This window comes from Varroa jacobsoni, unplaced genomic scaffold (assembly GCF_002532875.2).
Source record: "Varroa jacobsoni isolate VJ856 unplaced genomic scaffold, vjacob_1.0 scaffold_401, whole genome shotgun sequence".
NCBI lineage: Eukaryota > Metazoa > Arthropoda > Arachnida > Mesostigmata > Varroidae > Varroa > Varroa jacobsoni.
The window spans coordinates 186,411-211,843 of record NW_019213303.1 but is presented as its reverse complement, the minus strand read 5'-3'; the positions used below and the strand labels follow the sequence as shown (position 1 = coordinate 211,843).

At 41.3% G+C, this 25,433-nt stretch overlaps 1 long non-coding RNA gene across 8 annotated transcripts in view; it reads right to left on the bottom strand.

Moving 5' to 3' along the window:
- Positions 1–25,433, bottom strand: part of LOC111260112 (uncharacterized) — a 79,704-nt gene that overhangs the window by 16,966 nt on the left and 37,305 nt on the right. For 3 of the 8 annotated variants that reach the window (XR_015310892.1, XR_015310893.1, XR_002680087.1), the window contains one exon: positions 20,983–25,432. The exons of 2 other annotated variants lie outside the window; for them this stretch is intronic. This is a non-coding gene — a long non-coding RNA (uncharacterized LOC111260112). Of the gene's footprint in view, positions 1–7,641; positions 8,402–15,003; positions 15,156–20,665; positions 20,867–20,982; position 25,433 lie in introns of those variants that run through there. 3 more of the 8 variants (XR_002680088.2, XR_015310894.1, XR_002680092.1) reach the window with 3 other exon arrangements.

Genomic DNA, 25,433 nt, shown 5'->3' with positions numbered 1-25,433 from the left:
TTGTTGTCCTGCAGAATAGAACACTCGATGTCCGTGTCAAGCGCCACCATCGCTACCGACAGCAACAGCAACGGATAACGCTAGCTAACGTGGGGCATTGTCCACTTGAAGCGAAAGTGATTTATGCAGGACATGTAATGTATTATGGCCGTTGGCGTTCCAACAATAAAACGCCGTACGACTACATCATTCTGATTTTTTTCTAAAAAGGAGCTGCTTGTAAATGGTTACGCCCGCAGGATCAAAGCTTCAATGAACTACAGAGTAGACAAGGACACAAAGACATACTCACTGAAAGCTACATGGACCTATATAATTTCCAGAAAGAAAGAGAGTCAACCTTTTCAGAGTTCACAACAATGACATAATCGGACAAAATGGCCCTTCTATCTAGACGAGTAATCGTAGAAGAGAAATAACATGGCTCGAGTTTGTTCTCTGCTTAGAACTATAGCTATGAGTAGTTAGGACAGTATCGTAGTCGGAAATCCACATTCAGTATATAGCTCAGAGTGTCGCAAACGGTACGTAGATAAAATCGTTGCTGCCTTTTTGAATCTAGTATAATTTAGTCACTTGCGAATGATGACTTACGTCCAGAGTAACAACTACGTGTAATTATTCAAGTAAAGTTATTATATAGTGTTGTTACTTGAGGTTAGGAAACGTTGCGAACTGCAGCTAAAACTACGTGTGTCTGCGAGTGCTACACAGCTGACCAAGCCGTATGAACGCACAGGGTGCCGCTCCACATATGCTCTTCCACGGTTTCTGGTAGCGAACTTCCCATCATAGCACGCCACTTAACTATTCATGCATCTAAATATTAAACAGTTCAGCTAAAAACTCTTTTTCTTCTAGTTTTTAGGGTTGGCGCGCGAACACAAACCGTTTGTTGCAGCTTGCGCACTTTCTCGCTTTGGAACCAAATAAACTGTAATCTCAGCGGGAAATGTCCAGTAGCAGCCATATTATTCCTATCCACATGCAAACCTGAACTATACCAACATCAACATCCGTGCAATTATCCTCACAGCGCTTGCTATTGACATTTCAATACAACGGTTACGTACGTTTGCATCGTACAATATATTGTGGTGCCATGTATAACGTCCGGGTTACTTTCACCACCGCCACCGCATGTGTAGCCGTTCTTGCAGGTGAAACAAAATGCCCATTATCGTGCTAGCACAAAATCTATAACCCATACAACAATTTTCGCAGCGTCTGCGCAACAGTGGGGGTCTTCCTTGTCTGCACAGAAGGGAAGGCCTGCTTGAGGCTGACGACGCCTGGCCCCGATACTAGTGGTTGAAACCTCACGACCACGTACGCCTACGCTATGCATGTGGCTCGCGACCAGTCGTTTCTCTTCCGATGGTACTTCACTTTAACGTCCATTGGTGGATTACTGAGGTGCTGGGTGAGGGCTGTTATCGTTGAGCCCCAATTCGAAACGCGGTCTGTGCGATGCAGTGCCGGTAAGAGCCGCCGCCGCTGCTGCTTTGCTTTAGACTACATCGATGGCTTCGAGCGGGAGAAGAAATGGGCAGGCTGTGGGGTCTCTGGAATGTGCAGCGATCCCACCCCAATCTACTGGCTGGCGAAAGCCGAAGCCGTCAGCAATGCAAGTGTGTTAAAACGGAACACAGTATCTGCAGAAGCAAGCGCACGTTAAGCTGGGCAACGATCTACAGATTTAAAAAGAAAGGTAAATTGAAAAAACAAAGAGCACAGAAAACTAAAAAGCTACAGGAATAGAAATCCGTTATGAAATATGTAGGTTTTTTTTAATTATTCATGTGTGCGATTTCTTACAATAGCCAGGTAGAAGGCATCGGCGTGTTATTAAGGCAAGTTTGACACCATAAAGATTTCCGCATTCTGAACTTCAAACATTTACTTCCCTACAATCAATAGAGAGAATTTTTTACACAGTATAAAATATCCTCTCAATCGTATCATACGGACTACGCCTTCATACATTGAAAAACGTGCAACACGTTAAACATTTTCGATGATAGAAAAACAACCGAAATTTGACAGCGCACTCGGTGTTTTTACTCAAATAGTGAAAACGTATTGGAGTAATATGTTACCAACACACAACAGTGGACATACCTAAGTATCTGCTGCACAAACACTGTATACCTGGAAAACCTTAAATCATGCCTATGTTGTTTTAGCTATATGTTTGTACGCCTATAGGCAGCGTTAGGCATGTTATATACACAAGGCGAATCACGCACGTACGGGTGTTAGTCCGTTAACTCTCCCCATGCAGTTGTCTTTTACCTTTCGTCTACTATGGCGCAAATAACATATTAGCCGAAATGTGAACGGCCGGGAAGCATTTCTACATTTGCACATCTGCAAACAATCTATCAGCTGGTGAAGGAATAGACGAGCGACCTTCGGGGGTAGTTTCTGCCTCCTTCCATTACCTACCGATTTACTTGCCGGAAAACTGACTGAAAGATTGTGAGCTGTGGCCCGTTGTGCAACGGATCTTAGCTATGATGAGCTAGAAGTCTTCTGCAAGTGGTACTCTGAATGGGTGAACGAGTTTTCACAGATTATCCGTTCTAACCAACCTCACGTGCTGCTAAATACGCATGTTAAATATATGCTTTGGTGATGGGGGTGTGTATGCATGCACTGTTAAATTTACGGTCTAAGCAAATCATTTTTCTTGACTCAGTGCCAGCTTATGGGCTTTCCTTTGTGGTAGGGCCCTATTTTCACACGTTTCTTTAGCATTGCCGATTGAACAGGTACTGGTGCTACTAAAATTTGAAGAAAAGTTATACAGTATTAAAAACTGGTACGTAAATGTGAGCCTAGCCAAAGCAAACAGATTGAAAGTGTGCTCGGCTAATTTTAATCTTATCGGTAAAGCGGAGGTAAAGCGCCAGCTTATCAAACACGTGGACAGAACGTCTAAGCAGGACTCATTACAGGCGGGAGGTTTTCGCCCCTTTTACTGCTACCATTTGATTGTGAATTTTGCTGTGTGATAATTCAAAACAATAGGCGGCACCTTTAGTAGTTAGGATAGGTTATATTATTTAAACAGAAACGCTTGCGTACGACGTTAACGAGTTACTATTCCAAAATAAGTATTGATAATCGTATGCCTTCTTTCTTTCTTTTACCTATGGTTAGCTTAAAACACCGATGTCTTTTCGCTTTTTCTCCTTTAGGTAGTAGAATGCATATTCATAACGAAGCTACACAAAAACAATCTTGCACTTGCGTTGTTGCCCCTTCTCATTTATAAAGAATAGGTACCCTGGGTCTGATCACTTCAGTTTTCGCTGCTAATTTTAATTTGCTAAGGGAAACTTGCCGTTGTTACTAGTAAATTTTTTTTCACAGTTTTATCAACGATTACCAAATTGCTGTTGTCGAATAGTTTTTGAGAAATCTCATTTCCATAGCGCCATTTACACACAGCGGAAAGCGGACACATCGTCGGATTCTGAAGCTCGCTCATACCTCCTCAGTTGTGCCGTAATGGGCGCTTCCGGTGACACGCCTAACTACAAGGTAAGGTAACTAAACAAGGTAAGAATCTTATTTGTTATCGGAACATTGGTTTTTGTATGTTATTGGCGGCAATAGAAACGAACTCTGAAACGAGATGAAGTGCTGCGGAGTGGACAACAGTTACAGCATCTCTTACTAGCTTCACCCGGTAGAAGAACATTTGAATATACACGCGCAGTGCGGTCGTCTTATGTCTCAAGTGGCTGCGAAACATTGTGCTCCAAACTATATACCATACGCCAGCAACAGACGGCCCCCTTCTATGTTATCATTATTTGTATTCGTTCTCTTTATTTTCAAGAACACGGTCCTGTGTTAGAGTAGTCGGCTCAGCTTTCATAACCAGTTCTATTTCTAGGCCCATAGACTAGTAGCGTTAGCTCGTTCTACTTATTTTCGTGAATTGTGGCATCCCTCATGTGTGTTAATGCTAAGGTCTAGCATCATAACTGACATAGTTGTAATGAGCATTTACCAAGGGTGGTAGAGCGTAGAGGCATAGACGCCAATGACGTGAAGATCGTTAGATCGTCAGACCAGAGCAGCCCAGTCTGCGCCCCAAACAACCCACGGAGCCCTTCACTAGGGTATTTCCCTTTCTGCTTAAAATATATTGGCAGTTGCCCAAGGAAGAGCCCAATACCATTTCGAATTCTTGGCATTCGGCGGGCTTGCCTAAAAAAGCTCTAGTGCATTTCATACCAAATGAAACATCATAAAAGGTTCTGGGTGTATTTACCATCGGAAGCCAAGCAACGAATGAGCCTAAATTCATCTAATTGCCGCGTCATAGCCACGCAAGCGAGTTATTTTGATATATAATGAGGATACTGAAGGACCAACTGAAATAAGCGAACATGAACTCATTTCAAAGCGGCCTATAGTAAAAACTTTAAAGCGAAACGTCACAACTTTTTAAAACTACGATGGGATGGTACTGCAACGGTTAAGTTGGCCTCGAGAACAAGTGGAAACGATTATACAACTTATGTAGTGGGAATAAATGTGATTGAAAAGAGGATATCGACACGATAAAAGACTTTTGGGTGTTTCCGATACATGTCAGCTAGATTTAGTTACGCTGGTAAACATGGTCAGTTGATTTGTATTCCGCCCTTACAACCGGAAAGACTTCTCTTATGTTCTTTAAAAGCAGACACGGCCGGCCAGCTTTGATATGGACAAGACGATGGGGAGCTATTATTATTATATAAATAGTTTTTCAAGCGTGGTCAGCAGTTGACGACTGTAAATATCTCTCTTGAACGTCGTGATGTCCTGTGCATGACCAGGCCATAACGCGGAGGTAGAATACTTTACGACGAAAACATTTATCACAAGCTGCGGTACCGTACCCTAGATCACCTGTCCAACTGATAGAGATGGCTTCTTTCTTTGAGAAAGTAGATGGTAATGGTTTACCAACGTATATAGCAAACCAAACTGCAAGTCATCTTTCCTTGAATAGCTACGAGCCAAGTTAGAGAGATAAGCAAAATGAAATGGGAAACAATATCACATATCATAGTTTGTACTATAGATGAGCCTATAGGTTATCATAGATAACATATTTCGTCGACCTTTTTAAATTATACACAGTTTCTTTTACAGATGTTGAGCTACTCGAGTGTAAGCGACGGTTTCGAAGAGAAATACTGACCCGACCAAAGCGTCTCTAGCTATGTATGATCTCATCAATCGGTCCTAAGACATCATCAATAGCAAATAGTTCTCACATTGCATCGAATTGTTATAGCTAAATGTCAGAAACTGCTATAAGGAAGGATAATTCGTGGGTCCTTCGACGTAACTTTTTTGCTGGAAACATCGATTGAAACCTGCTCCGTAACGTATGCACGCACTAGAAAATTGGTCAGTTAGTTCACTTTCAAGTTAAACGTTGATGTATTTTAAGCTTTAAGCTATGCCTAGCGAAATTAGCTGTTCGGTTTTCCGGAACTATTTAGCGAGTTAACTTTTAAGTTATATGATGTAGAACAGCGATATCTAGCCATTTACTAGATGTATTGCCCTCACACGCCAAACCGTCGATCGCCTGCCACAGGGCAATCGAAATTACGCCAAATAAAATCTGGATAATAGAAAAGTTCAGGTTATTACTTGGTCAATGCTGCGATGAAGTTGCGCATTGTCGTTCATCAGCGTGTGATAGCGCCACACATCTATGAAGCCCTTCAGGAGTTCGATATATCTATCTAATTGCTTTAATTATTTGTGGTATTTGGTACTAACAACCTTTTCTAAGTGTAGAAGAATCATTCATCTCTGATGGAACTCGATCATCTACCTAATGGGGTAAATGCTTATAAAACTTTATCTGTGTAGTCGTGTGCAGGTAAAAACATATAAAATATTTGCCATTCTGTATGTAGTTCCGAACCTATTGGTTGACGGCTATAGACAGCCGCAGCATGTCTACCAGTCAGCCGCGATAAGCATTACATTAATTTAGTAGTTATAAGCGTATCTATGCTTTTAATTCTAGACAGAGTCATTTTGTCTTGGTGAATTTAACAGGAATATAGACTAGGACGAGGCCACTGAAATGACATCTTGTTTCTGCAGGCTTGGATTTGCCCGCAGAAACAAAGATTGAAACGATGAAAAGATGAAACGAGGTCTACGCCTTACTAGATAAAAATCTCATAATGCCAGACGAATATCTCACCAGTAAAATATGGCCCGCGAATGTATTAACCTTTAACCCCACCCCCCTCCCCCACCCCGCCCCCCCAAAAAACTAAGCAACTGTTACATTTTTCGCACAGAGACAAAGTGAGAGTTTCTACCACCATATTTTTCACTTACTGCTCAGTAAATGAATAATTAGTATGGTCATAGAGATGAAACTGGTTTGTTAGTCTAAGGGTCGATAGTAATTGAAAAGGGCTAACCTATGCACCACCTCAACCTTGTGTAGGACCGAAGCTTACCTAATAGTCTACGTGCTGATAAACTACCAAGATGTCAATGAGAAGATTGCAAATATGTGGGGCATCCCCTACATTTCGAACCTCCTTGGATGCGGATGTTAAATGGGGCGTCGCACCTGATGATAAAAGGAATAAACCTAAAGGTCGGTGCATAAATCGTGCCCGCGATTCATTCCAGCTACGCATATAGGTGCATAAAATTTACAAGGAAATTCAACATACACCTAGCATCAAACCAACGAAGTCATTTCTATGCTAGGCTGATATTTCATGATTGCGCTTGGCCTACATAGAGCAGGTTGCCCGTAACCAGTGTCCAATAATAATAATGATAGTAATAATCATATCTATTTTTCGCGTTACGAACTTATGTACTGATAGCCTTGATGGTGTGAGTTCTAGTCAATGCTGATTTCGACGTAACATCCCTATTAATGCTGCTACTTTTGCTCCTGGCCTTGGCCGCCGCCCCACTGATTTGCCCCATTACTGTGTTAGCTATGGAAAGATGTAGGGTACGTTAAATTACAGTGTGTAGTTATTAATAGAATAGGCATTGTTTGGTGACGGCGATAAAAAAAAGTTGTTAGATTTTGTTCCGTCTTGCCCTTCCTAGTTTGACTGGCGCCTTATTCACTCAGGCCTTCATTAGAGGAAGTATCACTTCTGCAAAGTTGTGTGAAAAATCATTTGTTGGTCTGCCTATTCCCAACTCCTAATGTAGCTTTAATGCAAAACCTTTTTTCTAAGCTAGTTGCTTTGCCTATTAGAAAAGCAGACGATACATGAGTACACTCGAACAGTTTCTTGCCAGAGTTATGACACAAAGTTGCTATGCAGCGCTATATCGAAAATTCAGATTAGGTCTATGTCCGGCTAAGTTTGAACTGCATAGGGTATCTGTTTTTCAATGAAGAAGGACCATCACCTTGCTTCCAGCGTGTCAGAATGTCAGATTTTAGCCGAACTTCACGGATTACTTCCCTTCTTTTGATTTCTTCTTAATTCCGTTCGGATAGTATTTGGGTTGGGAGGCAACATGTGTGATCTTCAGCTTTAGAATTTGGCCATTGATATGGCATAGATAGCAGACAAGCTGACGTTTTCTTTCTATACAAATTTTTTGATATCAAACAAGTTAAAGTACTTGAAATTATTACAATTTTATTTACTCCGTATGTTAAAAGACCTTTTTGAGGGCTAACAAGGGTTAAAAAGTAGCAATACAACATTTTCAGGCGAGATTATCATTGACCAGCTGTAGCAGTATCCTGTGGATTATTTAGGTTGAATCCTCTCTCCGGGCTTTTATGTCGCCTCGTTCGCCCCTCCTTCGCATCCAAACCTATTATACTGAAAATTTGTGCAGTTAGCAAGCATCGCGTCCACCGTGAAGCTTATTCGCTTGCCACGGCCAGCCACATTTAAAAATGACTCGTCTGCGGTCATTATTCTTCGTTCAGCGTTGCGTAAACAGCGCTTAGACGTCGGGCTAGACGTTCTGGTCAGGTCGATTGTTGTGGGTTGCGACACGCGTTAATGGTATGGAGCGTAGCGGGCAATTCGCTTCGACAAGATGTCTTTGCCACAGGCCACAAAATGTACTAACCAAGGCCATCTTGTAAGGGAGCAGGTGGAACGTACATGTCTCCACGACACGCCTCAACGCGGCCGGGCAAAAACGACTGCGCTGCTACGGGTGGAATGGAAAATCAGAGCAAAGAAGAAACCAAAGAGAACGTTGAGATGAATGCGGAACACAGGAAATCGAACGACAGCATACTGTCTATGCAGCGACAGGGGGACTCAGATTCACCGACATGTCACACTGCTTGTTTGGTGCGACAACGCGGACGATTCACGTAACTTCTGAACGCCGGTAAGAAACACCGACAAACCTAAGGAAAGGAGGAAACATTGATTGGATTGTTAGATAGTCAACAGACATTTACAGATACTTAGTCGAGCAATTTATTATACGTGTGTCAGTTGTGCCAACCAGTGGTGCCCTTTACGGAAAAGAACTTCGAAACGTAACATGCTATTACGAAAAAATGAGGCATTCTACAACTGTCTATGAATATCGCATAGGAGATTTATGGAAGAAATATCTCCTGAATCCTAATCTAGTTAAATCGGTGCTTAGTAGTACCAATATTTGTTTATAAGCGTAAATCAACGAATGATAAATGAAGGAACTAGGTAGTGTGGAATAAAAGTCATTCCATATCGTACATTTCCGAAACGTCATGTACGTCCCATCCTAAATCCCACTAGCGAAACCCTAACAAAACGTTCGGTCACCAAAAAGGTTCGGTTTGTCGTGTATGGGCATATGCATTTTTTAACAATTTCCACCCTAGAAACAGAATCTTCAGAAACTGTCAGTGATCTGTATGTGTTTTCAAGTCTTGTATAGAGGAAGCGACCGTACATGTTGATCCTCTTTATGCTGACAGGCTATTTGCGCTATCCTGAAGTGTTTCGCGATAGTAGACAAAACGGTTCTTCATTTGCAATTTGGGTTATCCTGTGTGCTCGGGGCATGCTTATATGATAGTTCGCATTAGGACGATTCGTGCATGCTTTTTACTCGTACGTTATCGCTTCTAGTGCTACAAAAAGTGTCATTTAAAGTTCTTGTAAATGTTTACTATATCTAACTGTTAGAAATGTTTGACAATTAACACCTATTGGCTGCTGTTGCAGCGTTTAGGTTTTCGCAGGTGTGCAAAATGAACTAAGCGTATATGATGAATTGCAATACTCTTCCACATAGTGCAGTGAAGTAGGTGAACAGATGAAGCCTTTAGGATATGTCGACGCAGGAGATTGGACGCAACCTTATTAGGTGACTCTAGCTATGTTTAGTGGTCATATAGGTTTTGGCAAAGACTGACTAAGTCAATGAGTTATTTATTGGTCGATTTCATATAGTTGGTACTGACATCATGTGCGCCTTGTCCTCACTGGTCTGGCGGCGTATGAGAAAGCAACGAAAGAGCATACTAAATAAACACCGATAAGATTGAAAAAGCAATCATAGAATGCCGAAGGCGACGTGTAAAGGCAAGATTAAATTAGAGAGAGCTGGGGCAACTGGCCAGGGCAACGTGCGCTTATATTCATTGGTGTCATGGTGCAATGCAGAGACTGCCTGAAATTTGCAACCGTGTCGTTAGGCGTCGAAAGCAAAATATCGGGCAAGCTGTAAATACAATAACCAGAAAAGAACGAAATAAGAGGGCCATATTGAGACGTTACCATAGTATTCGTTTCGTTCTCGACTTCAGCAAGGAATTGAGAGTACTACTGAAGTGAATAGAACAATACCCCCACCCACGCCCCCCTCGCCAGAGCTTTCTAACCCTCTTGAATGAGTACGCAGGAACTGATCATATCTGGATTCTCCACAACGATCATCGTAGTCCCACAACTGTATATGAATGACTCCCTGACTATCTGTCAGAAGATTTAAAAATCGTACTATTGATCACATCCTCGCACAATGGACACATTGAGTTTTCCTTTCAAATGTGTATTTTGCAGATGTAAATGAAACCTGGGGAGTACTAGCTAGCAAAAAATCTTTCATCGAATTTCAGTTGCCGACTAGTCGCTACGCTTCCGCGTGTCGAAGTCGCTTTATGCGATCAGTTGATTGGTTACTTTCTCGTTGTGAATCTGAAGTGCCAGGAGGCAATGCTCTTTCCTTTCAGACGATACAAATAAATTGAAAAGTATACAACGACGAAGACAAAAGCTAAATGTTTTGAGTCCTGCATCCGGTACTGCTCCCGACTGTTAATAGACAAAGATGGATACTTTTGTCGCAGAACGTATTTTTCCAAGGCTACGAGAAAGCTTTTTTCTCATGTCTTTGTGCACTGTGTTTAGTTAGCTTAAGCTCCGCAACGATGAAGCCTTTTAGTAAGTGCCGAATCACCTTCTGTTGTATGACCTTTGAAATAATCAACAAAATCAATTTAATTGCATTCCGTTTCTTTGTTTTTTTAATTAAAGGAGACCTCTACTTTATTTTTTAACCATTCGGATGTGTTTAGAATCAGATAGGAAAGAGAGCGTAAAAGAATAATTTGCACATATCTGAAGTATCTTACTACACAAGCAATCCATGTTTTGAGTTATTCTAGCCTACATTAAAACTCGGTGTCTTACCTTATCCATTCTCGGATAAATTAAGTTTTTTTCACATCATATCTTCACGCAAAATTCATAAGGATCATCGTTTCGGATGAATATCTAACACCTAGGTAGGTCACAAGTTACACGTTTGCTTGGCTCTTAATAAAGTTGGCGATGGGCTATATACCCCCGAGTGGGTCTACTGTTAAAAATTATTGAGCTTATTGGCCTACTTAAAGAGACCAAAGAATCCGGTCATACCGAACATATATAAACAAAGCTAAACAATACAAAAAAAAAAAAACGATCTTCAAACTTAAGGCTCGTGGCTGGGGCGTCCGACTGCTGAGAACGACGGGAAACGTTCCTGTGGGTTCTTCTATGTACGTTGTACATAGGTTGTACGTGGCCTTTTGTTACCTATCGGCGCTAGGCTTGAATGTTAACGACCTTTTAGCATATCCTCTGTCCACTCCTTGTATAAGCGTTTCCTTTTCCTGTGGCTAGCTTCCATCGTCGGATCTCATCTCTATATATTTGCCATGTTCCCACGTCGTTCGTCTCAGTATGTGCTGTGCTAACGTGTTCGTAACTGATCTGGTTTTTATCCAAACCCTCGTTGTATGGCTAAGCACGAAAACTATCCGTCCGAACTTCACCTCTGACCTCATCTGCGGAATTAATATGGGCGGTGTCGGTGATGCCTAAAAACTTCTCCTGTTCTTCGTCTTATCTTTCGTGGTGCTACATAGTACGCTTAATTGCCTTATAAAACATATACAACGCCACATACAACATCGTGTTGATGATCATGATTTTTTAGCCTGTATTTTATTTCCTTGTTTTCCTTTTTAATTACTGAGCATGCAGAGGACAGCTGTAATGGCGACATATTTTGATAAACATTTTACATTTTTCTTTAATCGGCTGTATCCGATCGTAAGACTTAACGTTTTACCCACATGGAAACTTTGAAAGATGCCAGAAACAGGTGGCTCATTAACGATTGGGTCAATGGGCCAAATCGATCTCCAGTTAACCCCAAATGATTTTCCACTGTTCACTTGTACAAAAAAAAAAATACTGTGCAATCGCAACATGCGAATAAGACAATTCGTAATGTTTATTGCTCGTCCACTACGCGCTGAAGATTATCGCGCTATTAAGCAGGGAAGTATTGCGTAATATACACGTGCACGTATATAAGCATTTTTTTTTTACCCATTTTCCCTTCTAGTATCCCATTGTGTAATAAATAGTGTTTCAGCGCAACTAAAAAAACAAACACAGTACGGAAGCAAGTTTAGACGCTTCTCGATAAATATATTGGGTAAAGCTCTTGAAATCCTAGGGCTTTTCTTATCTAGTCGATCTATCAAACACATTCACTGCTGCACGGAGGCTTTCGACCGGTCTATAAAGGCATCACACACGACCACAATTAGAGATGGCACAACTATTGTGAGGGCGTGAATGCAGGACACTGGTCTTAACGATAGAAACGTCATAAAAATGACATAACGTATGCAGGCACGCACATTGGCGGAAGTATTTGCGCTTCTTGGTAGTCTGTCACTGCTCTTTCTGAGCCGATGTGGGACGTCTCCATAGCGCCTTCCATTGCTAGGCCGTGTGTAACCTGCGCAAGCTCATTCATTCCGATGACGAAAAAGACAGTTCGTAGAAAAAATCGTACGGAAAGCAACTGGCGCGGAGAAGCGATTACAGAGTCACTGCTATTGGTGTATTAACCTATAGCGTCCGATAGCGAGCCTTTGCAGAGTGGACATAAACTAATGTTATCTTTGTTCTCAGCAAATTTCATCTAACGTGACGTGTATTTAGCCAAGCGTGCGTGCGTGCGTGCGTTCTTGGTCATCAAAACTAAGAAATTTGACTTACCTTCTATAGATAATCAAAGTTCGACTACTCAGGGCATTAATTAAGGACAGTAGCTGACCATCTAAAACACAGGGTGGCATTTATATATTTCCTTCTGATTATTATTTACAGAGCAGCTGAGTGCAATTTACATGATGAAGTTCGTTCAATATTGAGTTTCAGTCATTTGTTTAAAGACGCTCGCTCTATTTACTTATTGCTAAGCTAGAAAATACGAGCGCACCCATTTCAGTCACACTTTTAGAATTATAGATAGCTATATAGATGTGTGTAACGAGTGAGCTGAGTTGAAATCATCTCTCTAAATCGAAGCAAAACGTGGCTCGTACGTCTTTTAATTATCTAACACTGCTCGCGTACAATTGCGTCAGGTTGTATAAGTCGACGAACGTACGTTTTACTATTATACTTAAACGAAGTCTTTTAATTGAACACGATCGATTGCACTGGTGTGTAATACTATAACATCAAGGCAATCCATATCGTCTACGATGTCTGTTGTGGTCCATTTACTAGCCGACATATTTGTCTATACAGTGCGGCTTCAAACGGAATGTGCAGCCCTTCTCCTATAGTACTTATAAGCTGCCTTGCCTTAAGGTTCCTTGTAGACGTTCTTCGTTCTGCTGCATTCAGATCTATGAGGCAACGATGATCTTTTTCCCACTCATTGTTATCTTCTCGTTACTGGCTTCGAAGATACCTAACTGTGCCCAATGCAAGCATTCGAGCGGGAGGTGGTACGGGAGGACGACACGACGTTCGACTACCGTCCTCCATTTACCACGTAGGGAGCTTTTATGAAGCTAGCGCGATTGGTTTCGCGCACTTTTGGCACTTTGTCTGTTTCGATGAGATCATACACTCATTTCTAAAAATATGCTAAACGAGCGATGTCAAAGAACAAAAAAAGCCGTGGGGCGAAGAAGCGTGTCTCTCTGTTTCAAGTGCGCTAGAGGAAGAGAGAGAAATAGGGGATAGCGTTTATTTTTAGAAGACGGAATGGTAGAAGATGAAACGGTGCTGGCTACCCCGAGTGCCCTAGCCTGGTGGCCGGCGTAGCATGGATAGATAACGCAACGTAAGAGCGGCTTCGGGGTTCGGTGCTGGAACAGGGGGGTCATTTAGAGAGAAGAAGATGGACAGGAAGTGGCCTCCACCACCTCTGCCAATGCCTCAACGAGTACGGTATGGTAGCATCCTTTAAGGCACAAAGCAGCCTAGGCGAGGGAGTAGTGGCTGAGTACCGAGCCAACGAACAAGGACAACATGACACGAGGAAATTCAGATACATGCACATACCCTCCCTGAGAGGAGTGGCCGTGTTAGGCGGCGACACGAAACATTAGGGTAAACACACTACGGCGAGGGTCACCAGCGTCACTAGCCTCTTAGTATACTGGATTCTGAAGATGGCGACGTCCACAAAGATGATGTTGGCGTCCAGTCAGAGCATCGTCGGTATCTCTAGTCGACCAGACGCACGATGGGTGAGTCCGGTAATCTGTCGAAGGCGGGAAGTGTCTCAGATAAAAAAAAAAAGGGGAAATTTTCCTGAAGCCGAGAGATGGAAGGACGAACGGAGATCTGGGAAGGGCGCCAAGACAGAAAACCGTTTCAAGGATTGTTGAACAACTGCTACAGAGGAGTGACGGTAAGCCTAAGGAAGAAGTAATGCGTTTTGCTGATGAGCCCAAGACTAAGAGTAAGAAGAAGAACGAAAAAAAATTATCGAGAGGGAGATAAGTCGATCAGTTAAACTTTAGCCTCTGTTGCCAGCATATATCTCGTTTATCAAGTACGAAAATACCGCTCGAGAAGGCTTGCTTATGTAGCGATTCATATAAATCATTATGCATGTATTGGGCACGGTGAATGATGTCATCGTTGATTCAAGTCGAATTGCCCGCCCTCAGGCCTCTGTTTTGATGTTACCCAAGTACACAGATGTGTGTAGACACCGCACTCGTTTTAAGATGGCAATTAAAACGTAGAGCAAGACAAAGAAATGTCACACTATCTCACCCATATAGATCTGAACGGCGTTGCTATGACGTTTTTCAACAGATCATAGACGCGAACTTTATTTTTCCAGTAGTACAAAATTAAACGGGCGCCTTCGCCTGGCAGACGCAGTAGCTAACCATCTATAGCCAGAAATGATTTCCCTGAAGACCATTGCTGGCACTTATTCGAGTACTGCAACAATAGGGCATAATAAAAATGTGTGAAACACGTTTCGATCTTCGTCAGGTGTTTAAAGCTGAGCCTAAAAATGAAATAAAGTAAAAAAAGGGAAGAGTTTTTCGAACTTAAAAACATATACGTGGCGCGTCAATTTGATGAAACTAAAAGACATATATCTAAAAGGTCTACTTTGTTATGTAATTATACTTTATAATAACATCGTTCTGTCGCCAAAATGACTAGCACGAGTAAATATATACCTTTTCTTATGTTTATTAGAAACGAAATCTGAAAACAAATTTGGTGACAATTAGTGAACGCTGACACCTATTTGTTGACACACTGATAGTACTTGATGATGGCTCTGAAGTGGGCAAAGATTGATCCGGAAGATCCTTTATCTCGACCCACAAACACCTAAAAGTAAAATATACTGCTTTACATATGAACCGTTGTTGTAAGGCCATCATTCCGTGCCCTGCACAGAATAGGTCTATGTAGATCCTATGGGTCGTTTTTCAGACTTTCAGTTAGAGCGAAAGTTTTATTTTACGCTACCGTTCCATAGGTGGGGATCGACCTCAGTAGAACAACATATAATAAATCGATGAGAATTCTATTGTGGGCTCGCAAAGATTAATACCTAGTCAATGCATCAATCGAGTTTAGCTTTAGAATAGCAATAAAAATGCTTTGCCAACCAACATCTTTAACAGATGCTAAGAGTAAACACCGCGTGGGGTGGATGTATTTAATACACTTTGACAAATACGCTCCACCCGATGCCGGATTAGACCATATAAATATAAACATAAAAAGAACGCCAGTTAATATTAAATACAGTCTCCCACGCACGACTGTAATCACTTCCGTACCCGTTGATGCGATCCGCATTTAAATTGTCTAGCGGAACTAAGCCATCACCCCAACTCACGCTTTAACTGGATAGAGGAATACATCAAAACTTCTATGTCCTCCATTGAAGTTAAGCGTCGCAAAAGTTGATCGTTTCTATTCTCCGGGCCAATTAAACCGTACTGTTTTTTTGCAGTAATTTGGAGGGTTCAGGTAAGCGGTGAACTGCGAATGGGTGCAACGTTCAGGAGGACCTTTAGCCGCTAATGACTAGGATTACTTTTATAGTCTTTCTTTTAACATGAGGGTGGGACCTTCGTAACTTCGCTAAATCCTGGCGCTCACTGTATGACTATGAAAGGTTACAGTGAACGAACCTATTTAAATATCTCGTATAGAATCGTAACCGTAGAGATTACTTCAGTTTAACACCTTAGCCTTAATAGGTTCGTTTTGTTACAGTAGCTTAAATGAGATTGATCAATTACTACGGCTATCTGTTTGGCGTTTTTGACAAGATGTTACAAATTAGACCCGCTTACATTTGCTACAGTGTAAATCTGAAGATCGTTAATTGGAGGAACCCTCATACCCCGTACAACGGAGTCGCACGTGTCAAGGACTACGCAATTCCTATGGTAAAGGGCCTGGCAATGGCTTTCGCATTCGTTACTGTCGCTTACCGAATACAGTAATGCTTGATACGAGTCGCTCAGGTGAGCTTAATCACATCGAACAGGCATGAGTAAGCACACTTCTCATTATCACCATTGGCTACCAGATAGTTCAGCTCTAGGCCAACCCATAAACGACTCGAAATGTAGCCCAGAAGACATATATATATGCATCAACTACATTTTACACATTAACAGGATTTAAAGATTATTTTAGAGTGAATTGCCTATAGCCAGGCTATGGAATTGTTTGAAATGAGTCAAGAGGAGCTTAGAATTTCTTGTAAGAACAACAACTACACTGACGTAATCGAAATGGTTAAGTGTGAACTAATTAACTTAAAAGACAGAAGAAAGGACCGAATCGCAAGACCCAATAGAATGTCAATTTTTCGGCAAGACTTACTTATTTAACAATCAAATAGGTATTGCCCCACTTTTTGGAATTTAGAATTTTCCGAGAAGAATTAGATGATTGTTTCATTTAATGGTCGTGCTCACAAACATCCAATTAGGGAAGTGGGGCAACCTAAGAACCGGAATGTGGCATAGAACGAATCTGATCCAGCACAGACTACTGAAAAACAGCATAATCTTTTATTTAGAATTTCATACAAGAAGCACGTGCAGGTTGAGGTGTACAAAAAAATGTACATCTTCTTCACAGAAGACGTCTACGTGCGTGATGTCCTTTCGAGATAAGCTAAACGAGTTGTACAGCTTTTCGCAATTTTCGAGCATACGCTACATAGATAATATTATATTTACTTCTGTGTGCTATTGCCATAAAAGGCGCTCTTCTAAGGGATAGTACGGAATTTCTATAGAATTAGCAAAATAGATAAAATAATGCCATGAACTGTTAGTTACTAGGGTAGTAGTATCATCGTTGGACTATTACGAAGAGTCCACACGCCATTTTACTTATAAGGTTATCTTGTGGCCTAACATAGTTAGACGTACGATACGTGCTGATTGTTGGCTGCTGCGCTTCTTCAGGCTTTCTTGAATTGACCAAACTCCCCAATGGTGCAATCGTATAACTCTGATGAGCAATCTCGTTAGCGATACTCTATACCACTTACAACGGATATTTTACTTGTATTAGATGGCGTCTTCCTTTGCTAGCCCGTAAAGCTCACTCAAGAGAAGAGTAAATTTCGCAAAAAAAAAGTAAGCTTTAGTATCGCTTCATTCTTCTACGTGTGCTACGGATACTGTTGCCAAAAACTTCCACTTTTTGCGCAAACGCTGGGTTCAGTTGCCAGATGGAATACGAGCGGAAATTACTGATTTCGCGCCAAAGTGAAGTTCCCGTATCACAGCTCCCGTACTGGTTAATACGCTCAGGCTTTTTTCACCCTGCCCATTTTGCTACCGGGGTTCTTGGCTGCTGTTCCTGTTATCAGGATACGTAGCTAGAGAGAAGCCCCCATCCCGCTCTGCGGAACGAACAACCAAGCGCCCGCAGAAATAATCCATAATACAAAGCGACAGTTGCCTGTCTAAAATACGTCGTCCACTTCAAATGAAGCAAGCTTAAGCGGTACACACTTATAATTTTATTAGCAAACCGAAGTTACCTGAACTTATGTACATTATATAGGTGGCAGCTAAAAAAAAGTCATTAGACCTTAAAAACTTCTGATGTGCTTCCGTTATGTTATTTATGCTTTGAGATTTCTTAGATTCAGAATGGAAGACATGTTTTATAGATACTGGTAGCTTTCGTCGGTACACATTGGGTTTGTGTTAGGATACCCATAAGTTGTACGTACTTGTAGAGGGGCATTTAGCAGAAAGTACTAAAGATAATTCTGCCTTCTCGCCGTTAAGAAACAGCAGTAGCTGTTTTATTTTTATGCTGTTCAAACAATAGATTATTTTTTGGAATACACGTATAAGTATTATAAATACTTTAATACATTCATTAAATATAGCTTCGTCGTGGTAAGTGTACCTCTAGCAACTTCGTTCTAAATAATTAGTCTCAGAATTTTGGCGCAGAAATCAAATTCTCATAAATAAGTTGCGTGGTAAACGTCAAATTGAGCGAAAGATTCAACTAAATATATTTCATCCTACAGTGCGTTAACATTAACGCTTCAGACATCTTATTTCTCGATTGTTGCGTTGAAAATTTCGTTGTCAAAGGGGGTTCAAATGATTGCCTCCTTCGTGTCCTTAAAAAAATATAGGTAGATATTAGACATATGCGGGTATATAGAGATACTTGAAAAAATGACTGTCTGTACATGTTTCGTAAGAATTTAGGATTCAATATCTAAGAAACTCACGTTAAACAGATTTTCAAAAACCTGCCCATTTGGTTATCAGGTATCGGAAGGGCAAAGCTTGCCAGTGGCACTTGAAAGCAAATGTAAGCGTTAAAAACCGATAGCATCCAGTAAATAACTTGGGAAAGCATCTTAGTTGGATGCATTCATGATGCCTCCATGTTTCCTTGCCAAAATAGATAAAAAAAAATGGTACTTTGCCACCAATGCTTACTCACGCGCCCTTTGATTATGAAAAGATATTCAAATTTACCAACACAAACTATGGTCTAGCGTGGCCTAACTTAAAAAGCAGTTATGTAGCACAAAGGCAAAATACGTAACTTCCTACCGGCCAAAGTAGCCAACATTAGCTTCCAATAAACTCAATGCTGTAATTATATAATGAAGCATACAAAAATATTTTGTGCAAGACTTTCTTTTTAATCTAGCTCTCAAACTTGGTTTATATCTATCATATACTCTATATAGCTAAAAATAACATACAGGTAACTCGGATTGGCCCTCCAGACTCATATTTACAGCAACGGTGATCTGAAAAACGTTTAACTATGCTTACAATTTACGCTGTTTACTCCACTTTCGCTCATTCCTCATTACTATAGTTCGTACTTCCAATCATACCCTTGTATTCTGCTTACGTGTTGTCTTGTTGAATTACGGCCACGCATCTTATGCTGCTCCGTCGCATGCTTTGAATGTACTGGAGATACATGCCATAGTCGTTCTACAAGCTGCTGTATCTATTACTGTAAGAACAGGGCTGCTTTGAAGCACGCTAGCTGGACAAATTTAGACACATAACTGCGCAAAAAAATATAACCAAAACGATCGAAAAATGGTGCTGTTATTGCGATTAGGGGCAAGCCAGCCAGTTATGGGAAACTTTTATAAAATAAACTTCTAAATCGTCTCCGCTTTTCATAAGAACCGCACAAGAATTTCCTATTTTCTATGACGTAAACTGAAGGCACGTTACATGTGACATTAGCTAAAAGGGGTCTTTCTTTCATTGTATTACGCACATTAGGAAAGAGGCCTAGCTAGTTAAATGAAGACTATTTATCTACATAGAATAGAAGCGATTCTATGGTGGAACAGTAATGAAGCAAAACCGAATGCGGCCAGGGTTAAAAAAAACCTAATCAACTACAAACTCGTGTTCATACCGACGGACTTAGAGTATAGTTGGATTTACGATAAAATGATCATGCTGTAGGTAGTCGAAACAGGACAACATGTCCTTCTATCCCTTGCATATTTATCATGAGGTATAGATTTTACATGAGATCCCTTACTAGATATAAATAATAGCTCTATTTAGAAAAGTAACGTTCAAGCGATCGACTGCGAACTTTTTGTGTTTGGCGTTCTCCGCAGAGCGAGAGGGATTGCGTGCTCTTTAAATGGCTTTAGATGGATGACGATCCATCAAGCAAAAATGTGAAATAACCTTTAGGTTGAATTCTAGATAGGGTTAAATAAATGGCGATATTCTGGCTTTTGTTGTTTCAAGAACTCTCTGAGTAAAGACCATATATACATATATATAGGGTTCAGCCACATATCTGGTTAGTTTCAAGGAAATATAATAAAATTGAAATAATGTTCGAACGGGCTGTGTATACTTAAGGCTATACTTTATTATCGTATTATTGGCTTCAAAAGTTCGCGGAAGTCAAGCGGAAAAATGAACGAAGCCGTTTATATAGTCAATAGCAACTGGAAGTTTACTTTAAAAAAATCAATTTTCATAGATCAACGAACGCGTGACATACGCATATTTAGCTGTGGATTTTTTTTTAGATGTGACAAGGAATTGCTAGTAGACACTGTTCAAAGCTGGGATTACAATTTTGCAGATAACGGCTCATATAAGATATGAACACCTCTTGATTAGCACCAAATTTAACGATTTTTACGAAGGTTTCAAAGAAAGTATGGGATGACAGTTTGCAGATCAGCAGAAAGAAACACAAACTTGTTACGAGTTACTATGAGGAGAGGCGGGACAAAGGGAAGCTGCAAAATATCGTATCTACAATTACTGCAAATATTGTACATTGCTAAAATTACTAAGCTAGTTTAATAATTCAACACCTTTTACTGGCAGGATTTGCCAATTTTTCGGTCTGCTGAACGTTTATTCTATCTGCTGCAACAGCCTGATGGATCCATGGCCATACCTTAATGGCCCTTACCGACTACATCCGAAATGAGACGTTGCCTTAGTGACAGGACGTGAAACAGGCTACCACAATACACGCGGTTTTTTCCCCAGAGCAATTGTGATCGGAAAGGTCTGAAACAAACTCCGCTATGCTACTATTCCTTGGGCTCGATACAAATTATCTCTTAAAAATACTAAATAAACAACGACGCTCAAATAGATTTAAAAAGAAGAAAACACATTCAGTATACAGGCTTGGAAGACATGCAGGTTTTTACATGCCTGACACGTTGTTCGTATGGTAAAAAATTTTTCCACTAATTTAGTTCTTCATCTAAGCTTGTAACCTTTTCCTATAAGCATTTACTTACTTATATATATATATATTTCAACTTAGTAAACGTATCAACTTTTGTTAACTATTCACCGCTCTGATACATAGCGTCATATATTCATCTGATGCCGGCAATATTGGAGGTCCTGGTACGTATAACTCGCAAATAAAACGCTAAACGAATACAAGCGTTATTTAAGCAACGTAAAATAGTTCCAGCCTCATCTTTTTAGTGCTGACAGAGCGTATCAGATGGACGTGAACACCTATAATCACAGATAGGACAGGAAAATTTTTTGCAGATATCTCCAGTGAGATAACGGGTATGAGATGGCAAATTGGCTCTGAATCGTAACTGCCACGAGCGAGAAACAATGCGACTTGTACTCACTGCAATATAATCGCTTCGAGTAGGAATTTTTTATATTATCAGATCTAAGGAACCCTTGTCAAAGCAATATGTGCCGCTGACTAAACAGTTATTTGTAAGAAATACGTATTAAAACCATACATATATTATCTATAATTAAAAAAAAAAAAAGCAATATATTACTGAATGTGCTATATAACTAAATACTATATAAATAAAATATTTTTCTATTAATTCAAATAAAAAAATTCATTGAGTATCAATTCAAGTAATCGATAAAGCTAAACGTTCCATCATATCTCACTATGTTTAGCAAAGGAAAGTGTTATTGGCTATCGCGATGACCACACGGTAATATTGCTCGATTGATAAACATTAGTAGTTTGTTGTTTTTTGTTCTAAGCTATTTTTGTTCATATTATCTCACATAGAGATATACTGCAGACAATAAACAGAGACAATAAACACCTGACAGCAGAGCCCGCTATCTAAGAAAATTCGACGACCGACAAGGTCATAACAGTGTAAACAACATGCTATCATAGCATTAATCTTCTGTGTTTCGGTTTATCCTTCAGCTTCGTTTTTTTTTACCTCAAGCGTGCTCTTTGCCACTGTGGTGATAAGGTGGGACAACCTGGTCTCTAAACGTTGCGTGTTAGCGCTCTGTTTTTTTCTGGCGTGCTTCCATCTACAGAATCTCTAGAATGGCGACCACAGTCTCCTCGGACGCCCTTGTTTAGCTATGATTGTAGCAGGCTCGACACTTATGTAGCAGATTGCTATTACTTCAGCATGTTTTTTAGCCTTATTATTCCTGCTTTTATAGTATCTCTCCCTCCCCCCTATCTCTCTCTCTCTCTCTCTCCCCCTTTCTCTCTGGTTTAGTCTTAGTGCTTATTCTTTTCCCTATTTTCCTCTACTCTTCGTTTTTTCTCCCTCTTTAGAGGATTCTGCCAGTACTCATCTCCCTCGGAGCAACCGACCCAGAATGAAGTCGGCTGCCACCGTTCCGCTCGATATCATTCGTCCGTCATCCCGAACCATTCTCATGACAACTCGCAAGAACTGAGACGGCGAAAACGCTTACACGACTTCCTTGGTCCTGACATTCTTTTTCTAGTTGGTACTCGTTCGATTTAACCCACACCCCAACCCGCCACGCGCTCCACATACACTTCCTTGCACTTTCCCTGCTCTGCTGCCGTTTCTACCGCTTTTGCTCTGTTCATTAACGAGATCGTAAATCGCGCCTTAATTCGATGGTGAACCCGGCAAGTGAGCTAGGGCTGACGCTAAAGCTGGCACTACCGCAAGGGCATCGAAACGTTCGACCGAACCTGATTTCTTCCCTTCACAATAAACGATAGAACGCGGGGTTCTTGTTAAAGCGGTGAACCACAACCACGGACGTAAGACAACGACGAACCAACGAACAGAAAAGGAGCAGAGCGAAAATGCGCCCCCCGAAAGGGCACTCCAAAAAAAAAACGAAAAGCAGAACCCAACTTCCCCCTCACTGCGAGAGAAATAGAGAAAAGTAGAGAGAGTGAGAGAAAAGTAATCCGATTGATTCCGTAGTCGATCGTGACGATCTCATTCGGTATAGGGTTCCGGAGTTGCACCCTCTGGGCTTCTCTTATAACCACCACTGCCACTTATCCCCCACCAGCATCACTAGCAGCATCGGCTTGACGGTCCTGGGTTTCGTTCGGCAATGATGCCCCCAATAGACCACGACTTGAGTGAGCGAAAGGGAAGTGAAATAGTTGAAACAGCTTTAAAATGGCTAATTCAGCACATTTGCACGATGAATTGAAAACCCAGAAGTCAATATTTACAAGTGCAAAGAACTGTACTATTAGTGAAAACACTTAGTCGGAATGGCCAACATTGGAATACGTAAACTCAGGACTTAAATGATACGAGTCTTGTACGAGTCTAGGTTAGCACTTATAATTAGTAACTCACAGTGTCTACAGATATCACCAGAAATAATGTTAATGATGTATTAAAAGCATCAAACCAGAAAAAATAACAGCATTTTTACAAAACATCGCGAAAGGATTCACGTCACTTCGGCAATAGTTGCAGAGGCAGGACGCTATGTATCCTAACCAAAAGCGATCCTTCTCTGAGATACTTAACACTTCAAAGACTTGAGGAAGTTCATGTTCTGTCGTCATAAAAGAATACGTATATACATGCTAGGCCATCCGCTGTGGGTATTGTGATCGCTTATTTTCATAATTAGTTTAGAAAAGTGTTACCTTAGTTTTTGTATTTTTGTTTGCGCACAATAAATACACAGAGATGTCTTAAGATAAATACCATCGAAAATTCAAAAACGATATATATATATAACTGTAAAATTATAGGCTTCAGCAGATCACAATAGCTAAAGTGAAGTCCTATAACATTTCATTTGTATCGATTCTCCAGATCCCCTCCCAAGCCTAATTGTTATCGGGCAATGAATAACACTGTGAGAAATAGAGCCTAGACTAATTCAAGCCGTCACGACGCGTTATCAATTTTTTGCCGCTTTACGTGTTTTTTTTTCTGCTTATGTTTCTCCTCTTCATCAGCCAGCTTTCTCATTCGCCTTGAAAAAGCAGATTAGTGACAGCAGACCGTAAATTATACGCTGGTTTGGTGTGGCTTTTGATTAATGTGTGTGTGTGTGTATGTGTATGTACTTTATATCCTTCCCAAATCGCTATCCCTAAAACAGTAATTGGTTCACCCTTGCGTCGTTCGTGTGTTTCATACAGCCCAGCGTATTGCCTCATTTAGTTTCAGTGTTGCCGTGTTTCCGCCCACTACCACGCCATTCCTGCGTTCCGTTTCGTCCTTCTTTTAAGTGGGAGATTTTTTGAGAGAGCTCAACAATGGCCAAGTGTTGTTCGCATCCGCCCATTCTGCTTCGCTTTCTCTGTGACTATCTTTCGGCATCCTGAAGTCCCCCTCTTGCGTGCGTTTACTCTATTCCCGTTCTCTTTAAAGGGGGCCACTTTTACTGGGTTCATCCTGTCCTGTTCTCCTCCTACTTTGCCCTATTTGCCCAATGCATCTTAACGAAACGACGGAGGCATTATCGTTGGTTGTAGCAGCCGAAGTCACAACCAACGCAGAGACAATCATCCGTTGTGGCTTTAACTCCGCATTCGTACCGCTACCGTCATTATGGGATAATGGGGGTTGTTGTTATCGCTTGAAAAGGAAAAGACCTCCTCGTGACCGTTACCATCTCGCCCGGCGCGACTCAGCCCAGTCACCCCCACGCTATAGTCGCTTTTACCACGATGTTTAGGGAAGTCAACGGGCCGGTCTTCCGCGTACATCCTCTTTCTTCGTCTTCCTACTCTATCGCTTCCTCTAATGCCATTGTTTTTGAACCACCGCCAGCCTCCCTAACTAAACATCCCCTGCTCGGGACTTTGTAGACGCGAGCCGACGGTCCAACGTTGCAAACTAGATCAGACAAGACCTTAAGGACTGGATGCGCTATCGACGCGGTTTTGCATGAAAACTAACGCCAGTAGTCATCGTTGTAGTACTTGTAGTAGTAGCAATGATGATACTGGTGTGATGGCCGTAGTGTTGACGACGGCAGCCATTGCACCGCAAAAGAGCAGGCGAGCAGGGACAAAGACAGAGCAAGGGGAGGGGCAAATAGGGAGAGAGAAGAAAGAAGGCAGGACTTACAAAAAGCTATGCACTTTTCTTCTACTGCGCGGTCCTGTCGTCTTTCCTACTCTATGTGTAAGGCTCGGTAACCACAGAGAGCCGATCTTATGTCGTTCTCGTCGCTGCCGTTAAAATAAGAGTCGTTGGATCGAAACTTCAAATGCTTTCTCGATCTCTGGTTCTTTTTGCTCTGTCCTTATGCGCCCTCTGCTGTCGAGGCTGATGCTATCGTTCGCTGCTTATGTTCTTTTTGGGTGCTCAATTTTCCCAAGGATTCGAATCACCGACGAGGGAACGGGGATGTC